General features: G+C 41.3%; 1 protein-coding gene across 1 annotated transcript in view; it reads left to right on the plus strand.

The window, feature by feature from the left end:
* The first annotated feature begins 7114 nt into the window (after positions 1 to 7114).
* LOC126252950 (uncharacterized) overlaps positions 7115 to 21752 on the plus strand; it is a 43480-nt gene continuing 28842 nt past the window's right edge. The window contains exons 1-2 of the mRNA XM_049953964.1: positions 7115 to 7154; positions 17286 to 17397. The gene's annotated coding sequence lies outside the window, so the exon portion shown is untranslated. The remainder of the gene's footprint in view (positions 7155 to 17285; positions 17398 to 21752) is intronic.

The raw sequence follows: 21752 nt of genomic DNA on the forward strand, positions 1-21752 counted from the left end.
TTAAAGCTGGCGGTAAATACACAGTTTCAGTTCGTCAAACATATATTTCAGTTTTCCCGGAGACAACACTCCCACATCGCGATACTGTGCGAGATCTGATTAACAAATTTCGAAGTACGGGTTCAGTGACAGATGCACCGAGAAGTGGTCGTCCTAGCGTTTTATCTGAGGATAAACTACTCGATATTTCCGATAAAATGCCCATGAGTCCGAACAAGTCAGTAAGAAAACTCGCCGAGGAAATCGATGTTAGTGTCGGAACGGCCCACACAGCTGTAAGGAAAAAATTAGAACTTTTCCCATACAAAGTGACTGTCGTGCAAGAACCGAAAAATACCGATCTTGGCAAGAGACTGCATTATTGTCAAAGGTTCAAAAATTTCGTTCAACATAATGGTAGGGATATTCTTAATGAAACGTTTTTCACGATGAGGCGTGCTTTCATTTAACCGGGTACATGAACTCGCAAAATTTTCGTATGTGGAGTACTGCAAGTCCATTGTGTAGTCATGAGGAACGACTTCATTCTGTGAAAATAGGAGTCTGGATTGCAATTTCTAGACGTCGGATTGTGGGTTCCATAGTTTTCAACGAAACAATAAACGCAAAACGATACGGCAGTGATATTCTGTACCCATTCATAGGAGAACTTGTGTTAAGTGAAATTTTCAACAAGATGGTGCAACCGCGCATACAGCTCGCGTTTCAATGTCACTGCTTGCTGATGTTTGTGGTAATCGCATAATTTCACAGGGACTTAGGCCTCCACGATCGCCTGACCTAACACCACCTGACTTTTTCTTCTGGGGTGCAGCGAAAGCAACTGTCTATAAAAACCGTCCAAAATCCATCGATGTTTTGAAAACTGCTATCTATATCCACTTTCTCTGCTTCTGTTACAGAAGAATTGTTACAGCTTGTGTTTGGAAACATGATTAGACGAATTGAATTGTGTATTCAACAACAGGGGGGACACTTCCGGCATTTAATGTGAAATTTTTTAAGTAAAATGAATATTCAATAAATTAGTAACTTGTATTGCACTGAGTTTCATTTCGGTATATTCACTGCAAACATGGACGATAAATAGTTTGGACAAGAAGAGAATAGAAGCTTTTGAAATGTGGTGCTACAGAAGAATGCTGAAGATTAGATGGGTAGATCACATAACTAATGAGGAGGTATTGAATAGAATTGGGGAGAAGAGGATTTTGTGGCACAACTTGACAAGAAGAAGGGACCGGTTGGTAGGACATGTTCTGAGGCATCAAGGGATCACAAATTTAGCATTGGAGGGCAGTGTGGAGGGTAAAAATCGTAGAGGGAGACCAAGAGATGAATACATTAAGCAGATTCAGAAGGACGTAGGTTGCAGTATGTACTGGGAGATGAAGAAGATTGCACAGGATAGAGTAGCATGGAGAGCTGCATCAAACCAGTCTCAGGACTGAAGACCACAACAACAACAACATATTCACTGCGGCATACGACACGCGCGGCTAACAATCATATGGCACTGCGGAGAGACTTTTTGAACACCCCGTGGTAGGTCATACGAAAAAAAATGGTTCAAATGGCTCTGAGCACTATGGGACTTAACATCTGTGGTCATCAGTCCCCTAGAACTTAGAACTACTTAAACCTAACTAACCTAAGGACATCACACACATCCATGCCCGAGGCAGGATTCGAACCTGGGACCGTAGCAGTCCCGCGGTTCCGGACTGAGCGCCTAGAACCGCTAGACCACTGCGGCCGGCTAGGTCATACGGAATCGGAGAGTATCGAAGGGGTTGCCTGTCTGGAAGCGCCTAGGACTTCGACATACTTATCTGTATACGATAGATAGATATTCAGCGATCACAGACCCTGCAGACCACGCGCTGTTTCCACAAACCGCCTCCATTCCTTCCTGTTTTGTGCCCGGTTCCTCCAGGTGTCTTCAATTCCCATGGCTGCTAGATCCTTCGCAAGGTCGTCCATCCAGCGCAGCCTTGGTCGTCCAACGGGGCGTTTGGTATTTGGTTTCCCCGCTAGTGCCATCTTTGCCTGTCTTCCATCTGGCATACGGGCTACATGGCCCACCCATTGTATTCTTTTGCTCTTTATCTTCTGTAGGATAGTTGGTTGTCGCATCAGAAGGTAGATTTCCTCGTTTTTCCTCCTCCTCCATTCTCCGTTATCTAAAACTAGTCCCCATATTTTCCTCATTACTCTTCTTTCAAATATGGATAGTTTTTACCTTTCTCGCTTAGACATGCCCCATGTTTCTGATCGTACATTACTGCTGGGCATATCACTGTGTTGTAGATTTTCATCTTAGTGTTCACTGAGATCGATTTAGAGCCAAGCATCTCTCTGAGGGAATGCATGCATTTCGTTCCCGCTGCTGTTCTTTTCTTGATGTCCATATTTATGTTGTTGTCTGTGGTAAGCCAAGTTCCCAAGAAGTCTCCGTAGAGGTTCTCCGTTCCCAGCTTGCCTAGAGTGGGGACGTTGCGCTCTTTACTCAGCTTACCTGAGAGAGAGTGAGCATCTGTGCAGTTTTGGACTTAGCAAACGGAACGATTGAGCTTGGAGATAGAAAGTTTTCGTTCAGCTATGTACTGAGCAAGACAGCTAGGAGTGTATAGACGAGCGCAGCATTACAGCACCACGAGGCCGGCCGACGTCCGCACTACGACGCCGTCCCGCCACGCTGAATTCGGTGATATTGCGCCCGCTCCGGCTTGAGTTAGGCCACTGATTAATTTGTTGGATCACGTCGGCAAAGTTTCCACGAGGGTTTCATGGGCCGTGTATTGTAGAATTCTTCTCGCACTTCGCATTACGCCTGGGTCAGTCGATAGGAATTAATTTTGATTTATCGTGCTTTACTCCACGTAAACGCAATTTATTCCCACTGCCTGTTAGGAGAGTCATGTAATGTGAAGATTGAAGGTCGTGAGTTAAAATAAATTTGTGCTAATCGACGGCATCTGTTTTCAATCAAGTAGTTGAAATCCCAAGTCACTTTCTTAATTAATTTTATGTTCAACATTTGCATCTGTTGTTCAATAGCTGAATATAACATCAATGTGCACCCCTTTTTAATTAAAAGGGATCAATTCTGAATCAATTAATGCCAGCACTGCCACCGCAGTTCAATCAGTAGTCACAGGGCCTTATTACTTTCTTTGCGTTATCCGATATTGCGGCAGTTTTGCACTCTCTGTTGATCTGTTAGACAATTAGCTGGGGTGAACACACGCCAAAACCAGATAAGTGACGGGTGAGGTGTTACACATTGTATAGGCTATTCCTGTGGATGCTGTCATGTGCACGTTGAAAATCGATGAACAGGCTGTAGATATCTTTATTATATTCCCAATGTTTTTCAAACAATTGTCTTAGTGTGAAAATGTGATCTATTGTCAATCGGTTTGGTCGGAAGCCAGCCTGGTACTCCTGTATGTTGTTCTCTATGAATGGTTGCAATTTTCTGAGGATAATGACTGACAGCACCTTATACCAACTTATACGTTACATTCAACAAGCTGATTACTGTGTAGTTACCGCATTCCATTTTGCTTCCCTTCTTGTATATTGGGCATATTATAGCCAATTTCCATTCTTCTGGCAGTGTCTCCTTCTCCCATATCAACTGGATCAGTTTACATATCTCTAAGTGCAAGCTCTCACCTCCCTCCTTGATTAATTCCGATGTTATTCCGTCCTCCCTGGGGCTTTGTTGTTTCTGAGTCCTTTGATTGTATAGGTACATTTTTAAAATTCTTAATAAAGGTGGGCAGATGCTACCGGGGGTTTTGCTAAACTGGCGGGCAGTGAGGAGGGGCAGGAGGGTGGGGAGCGTCTTAGAGGCACCCTTTGCTGTCTTTATACACTCGTGTGTGAATGTCGCATCCACCATTGATCACGCCACAGGACACAAATTAGGATTGTTGAAAACGCGTAAGCGCCCTTACCTGCTTCAGATCACGTTAAAATTTCGTCGAACGGTTTTGAACGGCTCCTAGTGGCTCCAACCTGTACACAAGGGCAAAAATTGTGGTCACACTGTGCTCCAAATGGGTGCGATCACGTTCGGTGGAGATACAGCCCAACAATGTCGTTAAAGAAGGCTTGAACTGCCCGAAGGCGGTAGCAGTGTCAAAGACTGCGAAGAACATCTTCCTCTTGCTCATCGCACTGCGAACTGTCGTTTTTAACTGTGAAATGTGTGGAATTCAACACCCCAGCGACAGACGTGGTCATTGGGGTCCTTTATGTCTTTCTGTTGATTCTGAGCAGCGGTGTGTCTAGAATTTTTTTCTCGGACTCTCTTAAGAAAACGACATGATTTAAACGGTGGGTATAACTGTTCCGACCTTCATCGCAGAGCCGTCAAAAGAAGGGGTTAAGTGTGGGTAAGAGGAGCTGTGACGACCTTCCTATCAGCTGACACGTCCACGGGGTCATTGGGCAGACTTGTGGTGATATTTGGTGTCAATATGAAGTCGTTAACTTACCTTCGAACACGTGAGGCGATACTGACCCTACGACTTATCTTAGAGAATAGATTAAGGGAAGGCAAGCCTACGTTTCTAGCATTTGCAGACGTGGAGGAAGCTTTTGACAATGTTGATTGGAATACTCTCTTTCATATCCTGAAGGTGGCAGGGGTAAAATGCAGGGAGCGAAAGGCTATTTACAATTTGCACAGAAACCAGATGGCAGTGGCAGTTATAAAGAGTCGAGGGGCATGAAAGGCAAGCAGTGGTCGGGAAGGGAGTGAGACAGGGTTGTAGCCTATCCCCGATGTTATTCAATCTGTATATTGAGCAAGCAGTAAAGGAAACAAAACAAAATTCGGAGTAGGAATTAAAATCCATGGAGAAGAAATAAAAACTTTGAGGTTCGCCGATGACATTGTAATTCTGTTAGAGACAGCAAAGGACCTGGAAGAGCAGCTGAACGGAATGGACAGTGTCTTGAAAGGAGGATATAATATGAACATCAACAAAAGCAAAACGAGGATAATGGAATGTAGTCGAAGGTCGAAGTAGAGAGGATATAAAATGTAGACTGGCAATGGCAAGGAAAGCGTTTCTGAAGAAGAGAAATTTGTTAACATCGAGTATAGATTTTAAATGTCAGGAAGTCGTTTCTGAAAGTATTTGTGTGGAGTGTGGCCATGTATGGATGTGAAACGTGGACAATAAATAGTTTAGACAAGAAGAGAATAGAAGCTCTCGAAATGTGGCGCTACAGAAGAATGCTGAAGATTAGATGGGTAGATCACATAACTAATGAGGAGGTATTGAACATAATTGGGGAGAAGAGAAATTTGTGGCACAACTTGACTAGAAGAAGGGGTCGGTTGGTAGGACATATTCTGAGGCATCAAGGGATCACCAGTTTAGTATTGAAGGGCAACGTGGAGGGTGGAAGTCGTAGAGGGAGACCAAGAGATGAATACTCTAAACAGATTCAGAAGGATCTAGGTTGCAGTAGGTACTGGGAGATGAAGAAGCTTGCCCAGGATAGAGTAGCATGGAGAGCTGCATCAAACCAGCCTCTGGACTGAAGACCACAACAACAACAAACTTACCTTACACGTCACATGAACTTCTGAACTGTTTGTTGACGCCTTGCAGTTTGGTCCATCGTCGAGCCCGAGAATGACGTTGAAGAGCGCCACACTTGTGCGCCTTTACAGAGGAAGGTCGTATGCACCTTTGAGCCAGTTTCAAACTTAAGCATCGCAATGGGTGGGAATTACAGGACTTCGACAAAGTGATCCTTTAATGCTGTTGCGCAGTGTAAATTGAGCTATGAAATGTCTGCCGGCTCGAAACGCAACTGAAGTTTTCATCTGTGATCAGTTTCCATTCTGGGCTGGCTGGTGTTGCGAGGTAATTGATGCCTCTGGGTGGACGGTGGACCATCGGTTTCCAGATGGATGGCCTTCTGTAGATCAGTGTTCAAAACCTGGTGTGCCGCCACAAAGTGAAGGGTGTGACGCAAACATTTACATATTATTGTAAGAAATTGAAAGATTTCCACGCAATAAATATCCCGAATTTTTGTCTTTAAATGTAATTTATTTCTTTCGATTTTACAGTAGAAGGTGCTTGTTTATTCTTTAATTATTTAATACATACTGATAACTGTTGTATTTTCATAGAAATTAAATGTACTTTATTTAACCAATATTCTTATTATAGTTTGTTTATTGTGAAACAATTGTATTATCGCCTATACCGCTGCACCAGCTATGACGCTGGGATGAGAAGTACTTTGCAACATCGCTGGTTTTGTGTATGACTGGCTGAACGCACTGTTCTCTAAAATTATGGGGATTAGCAGAAATGTCATTCTCTCATTTTTTTGGCTTATTTAGATATTTCTTCCAGTTTTTAGCCAGTTCCTAAACTTCATTGTTTTTTTCGTTCATCGTCAAGGGATCCACACATTGTAAGATAACAATACAGGATTTCACCCTGGACTTTCCATTTTTTGAGTATTTTGGTTCAGTTTCATCACAGCTGTGCTCTGCATTAGTGAGAATTTTGTGACTGCTACACCAGTATTTTCTATTACAGTGTTACTAACCTATTTTTTCCGTTATTGATAAATCTATTGTACGGAGTGGACCGTCCACGAGTGCAAGTAGTGAAAACATCTTGACCAAAAAACCGAAATAGAGAGTGGTTCAAAGAAGGCAATTTAGTGATAATTATTTATCGTACTAAGGGTTTTTTGATGTAGTGACAAAACATGCCCAAACCCCAAGTATGTTGTGTGTGGTGAAAAACTCAGTAATGCTGCTGTGGTTCCCAGTAAATTGAAACGATATTTCTCAATAAAACATTCCTCCCTGTTAAGTACAGGGACGACAGCTGGACTTACCGTAAAGGCCAAAGAACCACACACAAAAGCAGAAACGTTGTTAATGCCGATATACCCTTTCTCTAATGCAAAAAAATAGCCCTTGGGTGCTGATATTTCAAAAATTCCTCTCTCTGCTGACACAATCAGCCGCCACGTTAGTGACATGTGCACTGACGTCGAAGATATTTTGAAGGAGGAAATAAGAGCAGTCATAAGTTCTCACATCAGATCGACGAGTCCACCTATACTGGCGGTCAAACAAGAGTTTTTTTCTACCGAAGGTATGTTGATCCGTAATGAATTAATGTGGGAAGAATGCGTTACTCTATGTACAGATGGAGCCGCTTTTCTGTCAGGCCAAGTGAAAGGTTCGTGGTTAAAGTACGCAAAGTACATCCTAACTTACTGTCTCATTCACCGCAAAGCCATTGTTGCTAAGACTTTGCCATCTCTTCTGCAAATTGTAGTGGTCGAAGTACTAAATGCCGTGAAATTAATCTAATCGCGGCGCTTAAATCTGCGGCTTTTTAACGTTTTGTGCCAAGAAAAAGGATCACACAACACTACACTTTTGCTACGTACAAACGTACGATGGTTATCTCGACGTAAAGTGTTAAAACGAATGTTTGCACTTAGAGACGAGGAAATTGCATTTTTTACTATTCAGGAGCATGAGTATGCGGATTTATTTGCAGATAATGAACAAGTATCTGATTTGGTATATCTTTCCGATATTTTCGTACTCTTATGTGAAGTAAACAGAAAATGCAAATTAGTAACGAAAATATTCTGACTAGTTTGGATAATATTCGAGGATTTATTAATAAGTTAAGTTTGTGGATACAGTTAGTTGTAAATAGGTTGTGTGAGATGTTCCCTACTATATGGCCTCTACTGACGATAATGTGTTGATGGACTTCATTAAAGACCGTTAAGTACTCTTGCAGCAGAATTTCAAGAAACATTTTGGAGGGAATGTTGAAGATCTTGACTGGGTTCGTGGCCCATTCGTGGATTCGAAACATTTTCTGAATAATTTCGGTTTAGGTGAGGGTGAGGAGTGCACGCTACATCATCCCTATGATGGTGTGTGGTCTTGACAATTCTGTATATTGAGGGCTGTGACCTGCCATGTCAACTCGTCGAGAAAAGAGGTGATGTCATCCAGGCCGTCTCTGGCATGCGTTGAAGTAAACACAAGCACAGCAACACGCTCAGATAATTTGCCCACGATTGCTCAGTTTCATCCCTTACACTACCATGCGCAGGGTGCAACACATTTCTGGCAAGCAGGACATGTCAGCCAATGTGCGAAGGTGACACAAGAGCTGTGATGGCTTCCTGTCTCTAGTTTGCTCTCTGAGCAACAATATTGCCCTAAGCGCAGCACGTTAGGAATGGAAAGTCGTTGAATGAACTCGCCTTTTGGAAACTTGTACCTTCTGGAGGCAGGTGGGTTTGTAATAACATCGCTAACCTCGCTGGCGGAGTGACTGTCTAATAGTGTATATTTGGTGGGTTCTAGGCTTATCCTGGCAGTGACGGAATGGCCTTTGATGTGCATGAACCAAAGCGATAGACAATCTATCCAGAGGAGTGGTGCTTTAAATGACATGTCGTTCACTTGCACTGCCAGGACGATCCCAGGGGGTGGCGGCAGGTAATAAGACTCGCCGTACTTACGGTTGCAGACACGCACCAGCGGGGTCACGCCTGGGGCGCAGGCAGAATTGGTGATGTCTGCTGGTGGGCATCTGGCAGGTGATGCTACGGACCCAGACACACACTTTCCTGGCTGATCGACTCTGGCGATTCTTGTAGTTGCACCATAGGTGCTCTCTCTGCTTCCAACTGTATTCATAGCTACACCTGGTGCTGTTGTTGCAGTGCATCCATCTCTTCCTCGCGGTGTCATTGCTGATCACACATTATCACCTATTCTTGGTTACGTAATTGTTGCTGTAATTGTTCCATTTGTTCTTCTTGCTGTTGTAACTGTTCCATGATACTTTTGTTAGGGTCACCACTTAGTAGATACTTAATTAACAATATACTTAATGCAAAGATAAGACTCTTTATAGGTGTGCAGAGCAACAGGATAAATAACTATTATCATATAATATACTATCATCATCCCACTGGTTATTTTCCATAACATGTGTCCGACATATTCCAATACTCATTAAATGGCCGATAGCAGTGTACCGTCTGCTGAAGAGCATGGTCTTTCTGGTGTTGGTTCTTCATGGTATTGCCAACGAGTAGGTGTGGAGTTACCTTTGAGCTGAGTCTGGTACAGGTATGGGTCCCACACACTATAGCAATATTCTAAAATTGCACATAAAAGTGTTTGTTAGTAGGCTGACTGCATTTTTCCAGTATTCTGCCAATTAACCCAAGTCTGCCACCCGTGTACCAATGACTTAGCCTTTGTGATCATTCCATTTCTTTTTCATACAACACCCAGGTATTTGGAAGAGTTGATTGATATAAGTTGTAACTCATCAATCTTGTGGTCATAGAATACAACGTTTTTATGCTTTGTGAAGTCCACAATTTTAATTTAAGCAAGTTGGCAATCATTGCACCACACTGAAATCTTGTGATTATCTGACGAGTGTTGGAACTTAAGTAGTGGCAACTATTTATTCACAACTGATACAAAAGAGTTACATGTTTGCACCTGTTACTGTCCTTCAAAGTAGTCACTAGCGTTCTGTAGAACCCGTTGCCAGTGATGTGGAAGGCGTAGTATACCTTTAGCAGAGCCTGTTCTCTTGATGGTGCGAATGGAGCAGTTTTCTGCTGTCGAATCTCTGGAATAGCTCTGAAGCGAATGCCACGAAGTGGTTCCTTCATCTTTGGAATAAAATCAAAGTCACAAGGACTTAAGTCTGGGGAGTACGGTGGACGGTACAGTACTCCCCGGTCCCATCGACCGAACAGAGCAGCCACAGCTTGTGCTATATGCACCCGCGCATTGTCGTGCACGATGGGTGGTTTGCACAGAAAGTGTCGCTGTTTCTTTCACAAAGCTGTTCGCAGGTGATGCTCCAAAAATGAACAGTACTACTGTGCGTTGATGGTGGCACGATGACCTCGTAAGCAGCTGGCAGTCGATCTGACTACCGTCAAACTATTGGAACTTGCTCCAAATGAGTGTGCATGGAGAGCTTCCGAAAATAGTGCACTGGGGATGCCAAAGTTACCGTAAGTAGTATAATCTACTTCGAATCCATCTCCTCTACAGGAAGTAGAGGCTCTATCACGATTTGGTCACTTGAATGTGAGTGCCTTGCTAGTGGCGCTCTGTACAGAGGAGAACTCAGGCATTATATTGCCCCCCTAACCAACACTTTCTATATGCTGTTTTCCACTAAAACAGAAAATGAGCTACTGAGACTCACTTCAGGTATTGTGAAATATACTGTATTCTATGTCAAGAGGAAGCAAATGGGAGAGGACAGGGGCCTGTGATGGTTGAAGGTCTCAACTGATCGCAAATAATGGAAAGTGGTAATCTTATAACAAATTGTAGACCAAATGGAAATATGTAAAACATTTAGACAAGGACTAGTTCAGCTACCAAAGAAATGATTAGTTTAAGAAATAAGTGCAGTAAAGTGTAAGATCCTGAAATTGTGGCTAATATCTCCAACAATCCTTTCTTAACAGTTAGAAATCCAGCAGGCTGAATTTGGGTTCTCTACATAAAGCTATACGGTTATTACATAGTGGTGTAACTAACAAAATAGATGATATGTATGCTTGGAAAATAGCAGTGAAGCAAATAGAAAAGCTAATTATGTCTAAAAAGTAAAATTATGCTGGAATTGATAACATTTGCAGTAAATTATTGAAATATTGTTGTAGTGAATTAGATAAAGTCCTCTGTCATATTTTTAATATGTCACTAGGAGTAGTCAGAGATTGGTTAAAATATGGACTTGATATAGCCAATTTATGAAAATTTTCAAGATGCTGAAAAGTGTGTCTACACGCCTTTTCTGCATACTTAGTTCTGAGGCTGACTACAAGCTGCTGCTGGGACAATGAACACTATCACTGAGTCTGTTTATGCTTGGTGTGTGCCAGAGAGGGGTTAACTTATTACTGTGGTGTCCAATGCCAGCCGATTTTCACAACAGTGAGAGAATGAGACTGTTAAAGCTTGAACTGTAGCATACCTGATCATAATTTAGTATCATTCTAATGAACTACAATTTTTTGATTACTAATACTGATTACTTTTTTACACGTTCCCCAGACTGAAAATGACTGGGGGGGATATAATGATGAACTTTGAGGTTTGATGGAATTTCCCATGCTTTGGTGCAGTAGATGGGAAATTTTGTGATATAATACCCACCAAATATTTTTCTGAGTTCCATAATTACCTTCACCACGGTTTTCTTCACATTGCAGACAGCAATTACCATTTCACTTACGTTGATATAGGTGAAGCAGGAAGGGCGTCTAATGATGCCATTTTTGTGAGCTGTACACTAGAACTGGAACTAGAGTCCAGAACTCTCGGCCTGCCAGAAGAGCAGTTTAGTTGCTGATGACACATTTCCATTAACCCGATAGTTAATGAAGCCTTTACAAAGCATGTCTCACTGAGTTTAAAGGAACAATATTCAGTTACAGGCGTTCAAGAACTGGCCATGTTGTGGAAAATTTGTTTGGAATTCTGATTTACAAATTTCCGTGTCCAGAATGAGATTTCACTCTGCAGAGGAGTGTGCGCTGATATGAAACTTCCTGGCAGATTAAAACTGTGTGCCCGACCGAGGCTCGAACTCAGGACCTTTGCCTTTTGCGGGCAATTGCTCTACCAACTGAGCTACCGAAGTACGACTCACGCCCGGTACTCACAGCTTTACTTCTGCCAGTACCTCGTCTCCTACCTTCCAAACTTTACAGAAGCTCTCCTGTGAACCTTGCAGAACTAGCACTCCTGAAAGAAAGGATATTGCGGAGACACGGCTTTGCCACAGCCTGGAGGATGTTTCCAGAATGAGATTTTCACTCTGCAGCGGAGTGTGATAGATCACTTGCCTGCGAAAGGCAAAGGTCCCGAGTTCGAGTCTCGGTCTGGCACACAGTTTTAATGTGTCAGGAAGTTTCACACTTTCTCTGTTTCTCTTTGTAGTAAACACCCACTTCCTTTTTATAAAACGATCAGCTTTTGATATTTTGACAAGTTGCCATGTACTGTAGCATTTTAAGCTACTTGCCCCTGACTCCATGGCTGTACACTTGCCTGTGAACTGAGGCTGAAACCTCATATACTGATGTTCAATCAGCTAGATTCACTTGGCACATGGTGGAAAAAAAAAACATGAACCACACTTTTTCGGTTTCACCAGACATGAAGACCACCGTAACTCTACTTCACTATTTGCTCTAGAAATTTCGGTATCCGACATGATATTGCACTTCTCACTCACATCACTATCTCCACTGCTTGTAACTACACCGTTTTCAGTATTGTATCCATCGTCTTCCCCGATCCCAGATTGGCTCCCATCTCATCGAACAGCTGTTGACTCAACTGCATCATCTGCTACCATTTCTGCACTTCTCAGTGGTGTGTTGTCGCCATCTGTTGATAGATCAGGAAAGGTCAACTGCACCATCTTGCATAGTCTGCTGTTACCTCATTACCGTGTGGATCAGCTGTTGCTGTCCGCTTTGTGATTACTTCTCCTGGAAGATACAGTTCTTTGTTTACTGTAGCTTTCAGAGTGAATACTCTCTCATCAAAGATTGCATCTCTTCTCAAAAGGATTTTTCTTTGTCCAAGGCTCCACATTTGATACCCTTTTGATCCTGCTTCTACTCCATGATAAAAAGATTCTACTGCCGTTCCCCAAGTTTTTCAGATCTCAATATGCTAGTCCAGGCTCTGCAGCCAAACACTTGGAGCGTTTTCTTCAATAACTTCTTTCTGTTTCCATACTTCATACACAATTTTTCCACCAAGGGATCTTGCTGGGCATCTATTACAGATGCAGCAGGCCAACATCAAAGCTTATCCCCAAAAAGTGTTGAGCAAACCACTTTGGAATAATAGATGCCTCACACTGGACATAAGTGTTTGGTTCAGGCAACCAGCTTTTCCATTGGATGGGAAATAGTAAACTGTGCTTTTCCAGTGAAATATGCCCTCTTTCTTGAACATTTGTTCAAATGTGCTGTTGATGTACTCAGTTCCATTGTCCAATTAGAAGCTTTGCGGTTGTCTCACAATCTCACACTCTGCATCTCCCTTAAACTCCACAAAAGAGAGAAACACATCACTTTTCTGCTTTAGCACTTTTACTACCTAATATCTTAAGTGATCATTCAGGTAAGTAGCATAGTAATGTGCTCGACCTAAGGATGTCTGTCTAATATAGCCCATATCACCATGTACTAGTTTTAGAACATTTTCAGTAGTAGTTTGGCTTGATTTGAAAGATTGTCTTTTCATTTTTTCTTGCACACAAACTTCACATTTTTCTTTTTACTTAGTGACTCCACAGACTTTGGGCTAATATTCTCAATGTTCAAGTCTGTGGTGCCACAAAATTTCTACCCGTCTGGCTGTTGCTTAATTTTCCACTGGTTGACGTGTTTTGTTGTTGTGGGGCATCAATGTATTGTTATTCAATTTGTAATATTCACAATGCACTAAATAGACATCACTGCCTGACGGTCTTCCTCTCAGCACTTCCTTCTCACCAATAGACACATCAACAGCACCGTTTTTTAATCTAATACACATTCCTTTCTTGTCCATTTGTTTAACAGACAAGTTCCCACCCAGTTCTTTCACCAGAACGTCTGTAAATTGGATTGATTTACCTCCACATGACTTTTTTGCTTTCATAACAACACTTCCCTTGAAACACTTCCCTTACCAGTCACTTTAGTAACTTTTCCATCATACAATTCAACTTCTCCCAAGTTATCCATCTCTAAGTCCTGTAGCATCTCTCGGTGACTAGTCATATGATGTGATGCTTCTGAATCCAGAACCCACACCTTTTCATCAACAGCTCATCCACTTTTGGTCATTGTCAATGCCACTATTGCATCAGCTTTCTTTGCACTTGCACTTGAGTCTTCACTGTTAGGATAATTCTTACCACTGCTGAGCTTGCACTCATTTGCCCTCTATGCTGATTTCTTGGTAACATTCTGCTTGCTTGATGCACCCCTTCTTGTTTTCCATGGAAATGTGGGCACTCCTTGGCAATATGATCTGCTTCACCACGGGAGATACACTATGTGATCAGAAGAATCTGGACCCCTGGCTGAAAATGGCTTACAAGTTCGTGGTGACCTCCATCGGTAATGCTGGAATTCAATATGGTGTTGTCCCACTCTTAGCCTTGATGATACCTTCCACTCTTGCAGGCATACATTCAGTCGTGCTGGAAGGTTTCTTGGGAAATGGCAGCCCATTTTTCACGGAGTACTACACCAAGGAGAGATATAGATGTCAGTCAGTGAGGCCTGGCATGAAGTCGGCGTTCCAAAACATCCCAAAAGTGTTCTGTATGATTCAGGTCAGCACTCTATGCAGGCCAGTCCATTACAGGGATGTTACTGTTGCGTAATCACTCTGCCACAGGCCGTGCATTATGAACAGGTGCTCGATCATATTGAAACATGCAATTGCCATCCCCGAATTGCTCTTCAACAGTGGGAAGCAAGAAGGTTCTTAAAACATCAATGTAGGCCTATGCTGTGATAATACCACGCACTCCTTAAAAAACACAATTACACCATAACATCACCGCCTCCGAATTTTACTGTTGGCACTACACATGCTGGCAGATGATGTTCACCCAGCATTTGCCATACCCACACCCTGCCATCGGATCGCCACATTGTATACCGTGATTCGTCACTCCACACAACGTTTTTCCACTGTACAGTCATCCAATGTATACGGTCCTTACACCAAGCAAGGCGTCGTTTGGCATTTACTGACTGATGTGTGGCTTATGAGCAGCCACTCGACCATTAAATCTAAGTTTTCTCACCTCCCGCCTAACTGTCATAGTACTTGCAGTGGATCCTGATGCAGTTTGGATTTCCTGTGTCATGGTCTGGATAGATGTCTGTCTATTACACATTATGACCCTCTTCAACTGTCGGCAGTCTCTGTCAGTGAACAGACGAGGTCATGCTGTATGCTTTTGTGTTGTACATGTCACTTCACGTTTCCACTTCACTATCAATTTGGAAACAGTGGACCTAGGGGTATTTAGGAGTGTCGAAATCTCACATACAGATGTATAACACAAGTGACACCCAATCGCGTGACCATGTTTGAAGTTGGTGAGTTCCGCGGAGTGCCCCATTCTGCTCTCACACGATGTCTTAATGACTACTGAGGTCGCTGATATGGTGTACCTGGCAGTAGGTGGCAGCACAATGCACCCAATATGAAAAACGTATGTTTAGTGGGATGTCCAGATACTTTTAATCACATACATAGGGTGTTCCTGCTGGCTGTGTTACTCTCCCCTTCTTGGTTTTGTTTATGGTGTTTGTAGTGACTCCAGCAAAACTTGTGTTGTTTATGACCTCCAACTTGTGCTGCATTTGCTTTGGCTTCTTCTCGGCTCTTAGTGGGCTTAGAATCTGGTTCCAGGCACTTCTAATTCTAGCCTGTTGATGACAAGGTCTGTGGTCAGTCTGCTTTCGTCTCTTTCTAAACTTCTAGTGAGTCCTTCATATTTCTCCAGAGGCAGTCCTAGAAGCAAGAAGCTTGCAACTGTTTTTTCATCAAAGGTAAGGCCCCCTTGCTTCACTATTCTGTTGGCAGCCAGTATCTTCACTACATAGTCGTCTGTAGTCATATTGTCTTCTTTCTTCATATTTACTAAGTCCTCACCTTGGATATAATGTTAAGCAGGCTGTTGCAGTGTATTTTTTCCAGTTTCTCCGATGCTTTCTTCGCAAGGTTTAGAGTGCCAGTCATCTATAGGTACTGGTCTTCAACCAGGTTTAGAATGATGGACAAGACTCTCTCATTTTTCTTCTTTTCTCCCTGTCCAGCTGATTGTAACATATTCCAAATCTGGGTTCTATGCCATAGAGTAATGCCTCACAATGTTGTATCAACAGACGAACACGAATTGACCAGTGGAAATAGTTATTTCTGCACAGATGTATCTTTACAGATGGTTCCATTATTCTGAATTGTTCCCTTTATCCTCAGCTAAGGTAGAACATCAGATAGATCATCTTCATCAGCTCTTGTACCTCGTGTTCTTTTTTCACACTCACTACACGTGTGCACTAGGCCCATAACCTGTTGTAATTTTTATGTGTGCAGTGAGTACTGATGCATGGACATGGGTGGGTGGTTGAATTAAAACACTCATATCGTTGCTGTTACAAAAAACAGAAAGGCACTACCATGACACTACATTCTGTTCACAGAGATGTTTTTTTGCACCCTACTCAAACTGCACAAAGAAGCACTTACAGAAAAGAGAAGCATACACTAGAAACTCTTGGCTTCTAAATGCTCTGCAAGTGGCACTGAATTTGAATGATGGTTACCGCATTAAATAAATGTAATTACAACAGTTTACCAGCTAGGAACTTGGAGAAGCATGCTGGGAAGGGGTGGTGGCAGGCTGATAGATACAAAGCTGTGATCTGGCAACAACAATAATTCAAAACAAATCACAATAAGAAGAGGATAGATTGCAAACTTCATCCTTGCAAATGGATCTGTATCTTCGCAACATTACATAGTTTAAAAATATGTACTATAGATTGTTAATGTGAAACACTGCTGTGACGTTTTAAGTAAATGAATATTGAATACAGAATTCAGCTTGCCAGAATTATGTAGCTTTCTCTCCTATACACAGTTTTTCCTGAGAAAAGAATTAGCTAACTCGAACAATTGAATTTTAATCTTGCAGGTGTGGTGGTTCCACAGTCAATTTTGCTTGCCTACATTTCTCAGTTCGTTTGTATATGTACTCCAAATTTAGTTTATTTTGCTCTTCATCTCAGATATTTTCAGTCCATCAATGTTTTAGGTGGTGTAGTACAGCCCCAAGTGCAGAAATACATTGCTGCTTGAGTCTTTAATCAATATAATTGAAATCTCACAAACATCTGTGTATAGTATAGATGTCCAAAAAGCGAACAATTCCCTCTATACTCCACTTCATATTTGACTTTGTTTATGCTATACTGACACCCCTAACTTCAAAACTCACACAGATAGAGTTGCCAAAATTGGAACAAGCTGAAACAGTTTAGTTTCACCAAAATTGTGCCGCACATGTGCAGTGGCTGGTAGCGCAGTTGTGTGCAGCCTAGTGTTGTAGTGTAAACTATGCTCAGTAGAAAAAAAAATTAACACATTAACTCCCTTTTTGCTGTAGGTTTAGCTGATAAAGAAGTAGTGGAATTAATTGGCAGTAAAGGACCCAGAATTTGAGGTATCTGAAGAAAAAGATGAAACTGATGTAGCTGTCAGGCCACAAGCACCAGCAGGTGAGGAGTCATCATCCAGTTCAGAGTACAAGTGAAGTCCAGCACAAGTGTGGAAAATAGAGACACAAGGCAGAGTAAGCAGTTGCTACAGACCTGCTTATACAGCATATTTACAGTATAGTTAGCAAAACATTATTGTATATATACTACTGGCCATTAAAATTGCTACACCAAGAAGAAATGCAGATGATATACGGGTAGTTATTGGACAAATATATTATACTAGAACTGACATGTGATTATATTTTCATGCAATTTGGGTGCATAGATCCTGAGAAATCAGTACCCAGAACAACCACCTCTGGCCATAATAACGGCCTTGATACGCCTGGGCATTGAATCAAACAGAGCTTGGATGGTGTGTACAGGTACAGCTGCCCATGCAGCTTCAGCACGATACCACAGTTCATCTAGAGTAGTGATTGGCGTATTGTGATGAGCCAGTTGCTCGGCCATTATTGACCAGACGTTTTCAATTGGTGAGAGATCTGGAGAATGTGCTGGTCAGGGCAGCAGTCGAACATTTTCTGTATCCAGAAAGGCCCTACAGGACCTGCAACATGCAGTCATGCATTATCCTGCTGAAATGTAGGGTTTTGCAGGGATCGAATGAAGGGTAGAGCCACAGGTTATAACACATCTGAAATGTAATGTCCACTGTTCAAAGTGCCATCAATGCAAACAAGAGTTGACTGAGACGTGTAACCAATGGCTCCCCATACCATCATGCCGGGTGATACGTGAGTATGGCGGTGACAAATACATGCTTCCAATGTGTGTTCACCGCGATGTCGCCAAACATGGATGTGACCATCATGATGCTGTAAACAAAACTGGACTCGTCCGTAAAAATGACGTTTTGCCATTTGTGCACCCAGGTTCGTTGTTGAGTACACCATCGCAGGCACTCCTGCTTGTGATGCAGCATCAAGGGTAACCACAGCCATGGTCTCTGAGCTGATAGTCCATGCTGCTGCAAATGTCGTCCAACTGATTGTGCAGATGGTTGTTGTCTTGCAAATGTCCCCATCTGTTGACTCAGAGATCGAGACGTGGCTGCACGATCCATTACAGCTATGCAGATAAGATGCCTCTCATCTCGACTGCTAGTGATACGATGCCATTGGGATCCAGCACAGCATTCTGTATTACCCTACTGAGCCCACCGATTCCATATTCTGCTAACAGTCATTGGATCTCAACTAACGCGAGCAACAATGTCGCGATACGATGAACTTCAATCGCAATAGGCTACAATCCAACCTTTATCAAAGTCGGAAACATGATGGTACGCAGTTCTCCTCCTTACACGAGGCATCACAACAATGTTTCACCAGGCAATGCTGGTCAACTGCTGTTTGTGTATGAGAAATCGGTTGGAAACTTTCCTCATGTCAGCGCGTTTTACGTGTCGCCACCTGCGCCAACCTTGTGTGAATGCTCTGAAAAGCTAATCATTTGCATATCATAGCATCTTCTTCCTGTCGGTTAAATTTCGCATCTGTAGCATGTCATCTTCGTGGTGTAGGAATTTTAATGGCCGGTAGTGTATTTTACTTTTATTTCCAGGTATAATGCTGAAGTACCAGAAACAGCAACATTTGATACTACTCCAACTATGAGGACAACATTTTAACATTTTGTATAATATTTTGACCAAACCATCTTTGATAATATGACTTGCCTTGTGATTGTAGATCTTGTTACACTAACAGGAAAATCAGTGGACTGTAGTGGAGCAGAATTTAAAAAAAAATTTTTTTGGGTTCAATATGCTAACTGTACTGGGATTCCATATACTGAGAATGTTGGGAAATACAAACACATTATACATTGAAGAGTTATATGTATTCACTTGTATAAATCAGGTACTTCACATCTGTACCCTCACGAGACAGTCTCCTAACTTGTGGGCCAAAGTTAGCAATGACTAGTCCTCCTAAAATCTATACATTTCAGGAGAGATTTAGATTTGAAAAGGGAGGGCTGAAGTTCATTTGATCTGGTTATAAGAACTGATGAAAGATAAAAGTAGCTGTTATCAAATGGTTTGAGATAATCCTATTGATATTGCATTGTCCACTTTTGGCGTGCATCATATTCTCTACATTCAGTGTTGGTCAAAGATGGACAAGGCTTACATACAGATTCCTAGACCAAATGCAATTACAAAATATAACACATAAATGGGTGGTGCGGATCTAACTACACTGTGAGATATAGCACTAACAAGCAGTGTGTTCCATCACATCATCGATTTTGCTGTTGCAGCAGCACGACTAGAATATAGGCAAGCAATGCAGAGTAATAAATTAATGAGGAAAGACGGAATACAATATTAAGCTTTGAACCTTGATGTTGACCAATATCATTTTCTATGGGGTGCCAGAAAATGAGCATTTTTGCTGCTGCTGTTGGTGATGATGATGGTCCACAAACAAAATAATGAAGAGCACCAAACATATTACCATATGTAGATTTCAGGGTGTTAAGTGCTAAGCACTTATCTCAGATGATGAACAGTGAACAGAAAAATAGATAAAAATGCATGTTAACAGGGTTATACAGACTTTAAATTTGGGCAATGTAGCACATGTAAAATGTTCCTGTGCTTAAAATCTGAGATAAATTATTTAGTTTAGTTAAGAAGTAAATCTGAGCTTAAATTGAGTTTCTGTCACTACAACATCATTATTTTAAATGTTCAGAAAATTTTGTTGTTAAGGTTATATGTATGAGTATGGCTTTATCAACATAGAATGTAAGTTGCATGTTTACATTGTTAGCTGCAACAGACAGAAGACATACTTTGTTGGTGCTGCACATTTTAGCGATTTTGACGGAGATAAATTTACGCAGCAGTTTTCCTCGTTGGCATGCGAGTACAACAGATGCGTTCACGAAAACAGCTAAGTGAAAAACCCATGCAATACACAAGTTTGTTTATTATATAAAAATTGACACAGGAAATTTCCTTGAGACCGTGTATACAAGATTCCTGTGCCAATTTAATTTTCTAGATTTGCATATTTTACTGATTGTGTCGCTTCTGTGTAATCTTTCATTGACTATCAATACCGGTTTGTGTTGTGATATATTCTGAAATTTCAAACACTGGCGAGTGCCGCGATAAACTCGTATCGTTATCGTCAATTGTAGGCGTAAAATTATTTGTTCTCTTTATAATTTTTGAGATCAGCAGGCCTCTACTCATTCAAAAAATCATTCTCCAATTTCATTGTATATTTACGTATGAATTTTCGGACACTTACAAAACTATTTTCATAAGTTACTGGTACAAGTGTTTTTGATATGTAACTAATTCCGTTGAAAATCAGCGTTTTTGGTTCATTGGTGCTGCCAAAGAATATATCGCCCCTGAATTTTGCAGCATATCTATTTATTTATCTTATCTTATTTATTTATTTAGCCATCTGTGGACATTTTAAATTGTATGGATGTTGTCAGTTGCGTACATTCATATATTTATACAGTTTATTGTTATATGTAGTTAAAAATTGTGACATATAAGTTATTTACAATCATTTTTGACCCTTATCAAAATATTGTGAAACAAAAGCTATTTACAATCGTTTTGTACTAAGGAACTCACTTACAGTGTAAAAGCAGTGTTCCTGCAGAAACAATTTAAGATTTTTCCTAAAGCGGTGCATTTTATCTGCTTCTTTTATTTTCTATGGCAGTTTATTATACAGTTTTACACCTTCATACAAGAAGCTATTTTGAGTCTTATGTTTATTCTTCCTGTCTAGGTGAAGACAGTGACTCGTTCTTGTACTATAGTTACGAATACTGCTATTTGTGCTATAATTTTCTATATTTTTCTTGATGTACACTATGGTTTGGAATATAAATTCACAAGGAACAGTTAGAATTTCTAACATTTTGAAAAGTTCTCTGCAGTGAGCCCGCTTACTGCTTTTTGTTATAATTCTTACTGCTCTCTTTTACATTTTTAAATACTGTTTGTAAATTCTGAGCACTGTTTCCCCAGAAAATTATATCATAACTGATTACTGAATGAACATAACTAAAGTATACACTTCTCAAACATTCACTACTGCATGCAGATAAAATGACTCTTAAGTGCATAACATGTTGTGGATATCTTTTTCGAGAATTTCATAGCATGTTCATTCCACTTCATTTGGCTGTCAATGTGCAACCCTAAGAATTTTGTTGTATGTACATCATCTATGGAGATCTTATCTAGTTTTAAATTTCAGGGACTTTGTTTTCTGTTCATTCTAAAGCATATTGTATTTGTTTTGTTTGTGTTGAGAGTTACTTTGTTTTCCTGAGGCCATTTGTGAACATCCATCAGCACTTCAGTA

Source organism: Schistocerca nitens, chromosome 4 (genome assembly GCF_023898315.1).
Source record: "Schistocerca nitens isolate TAMUIC-IGC-003100 chromosome 4, iqSchNite1.1, whole genome shotgun sequence".
NCBI lineage: Eukaryota > Metazoa > Arthropoda > Insecta > Orthoptera > Acrididae > Schistocerca > Schistocerca nitens.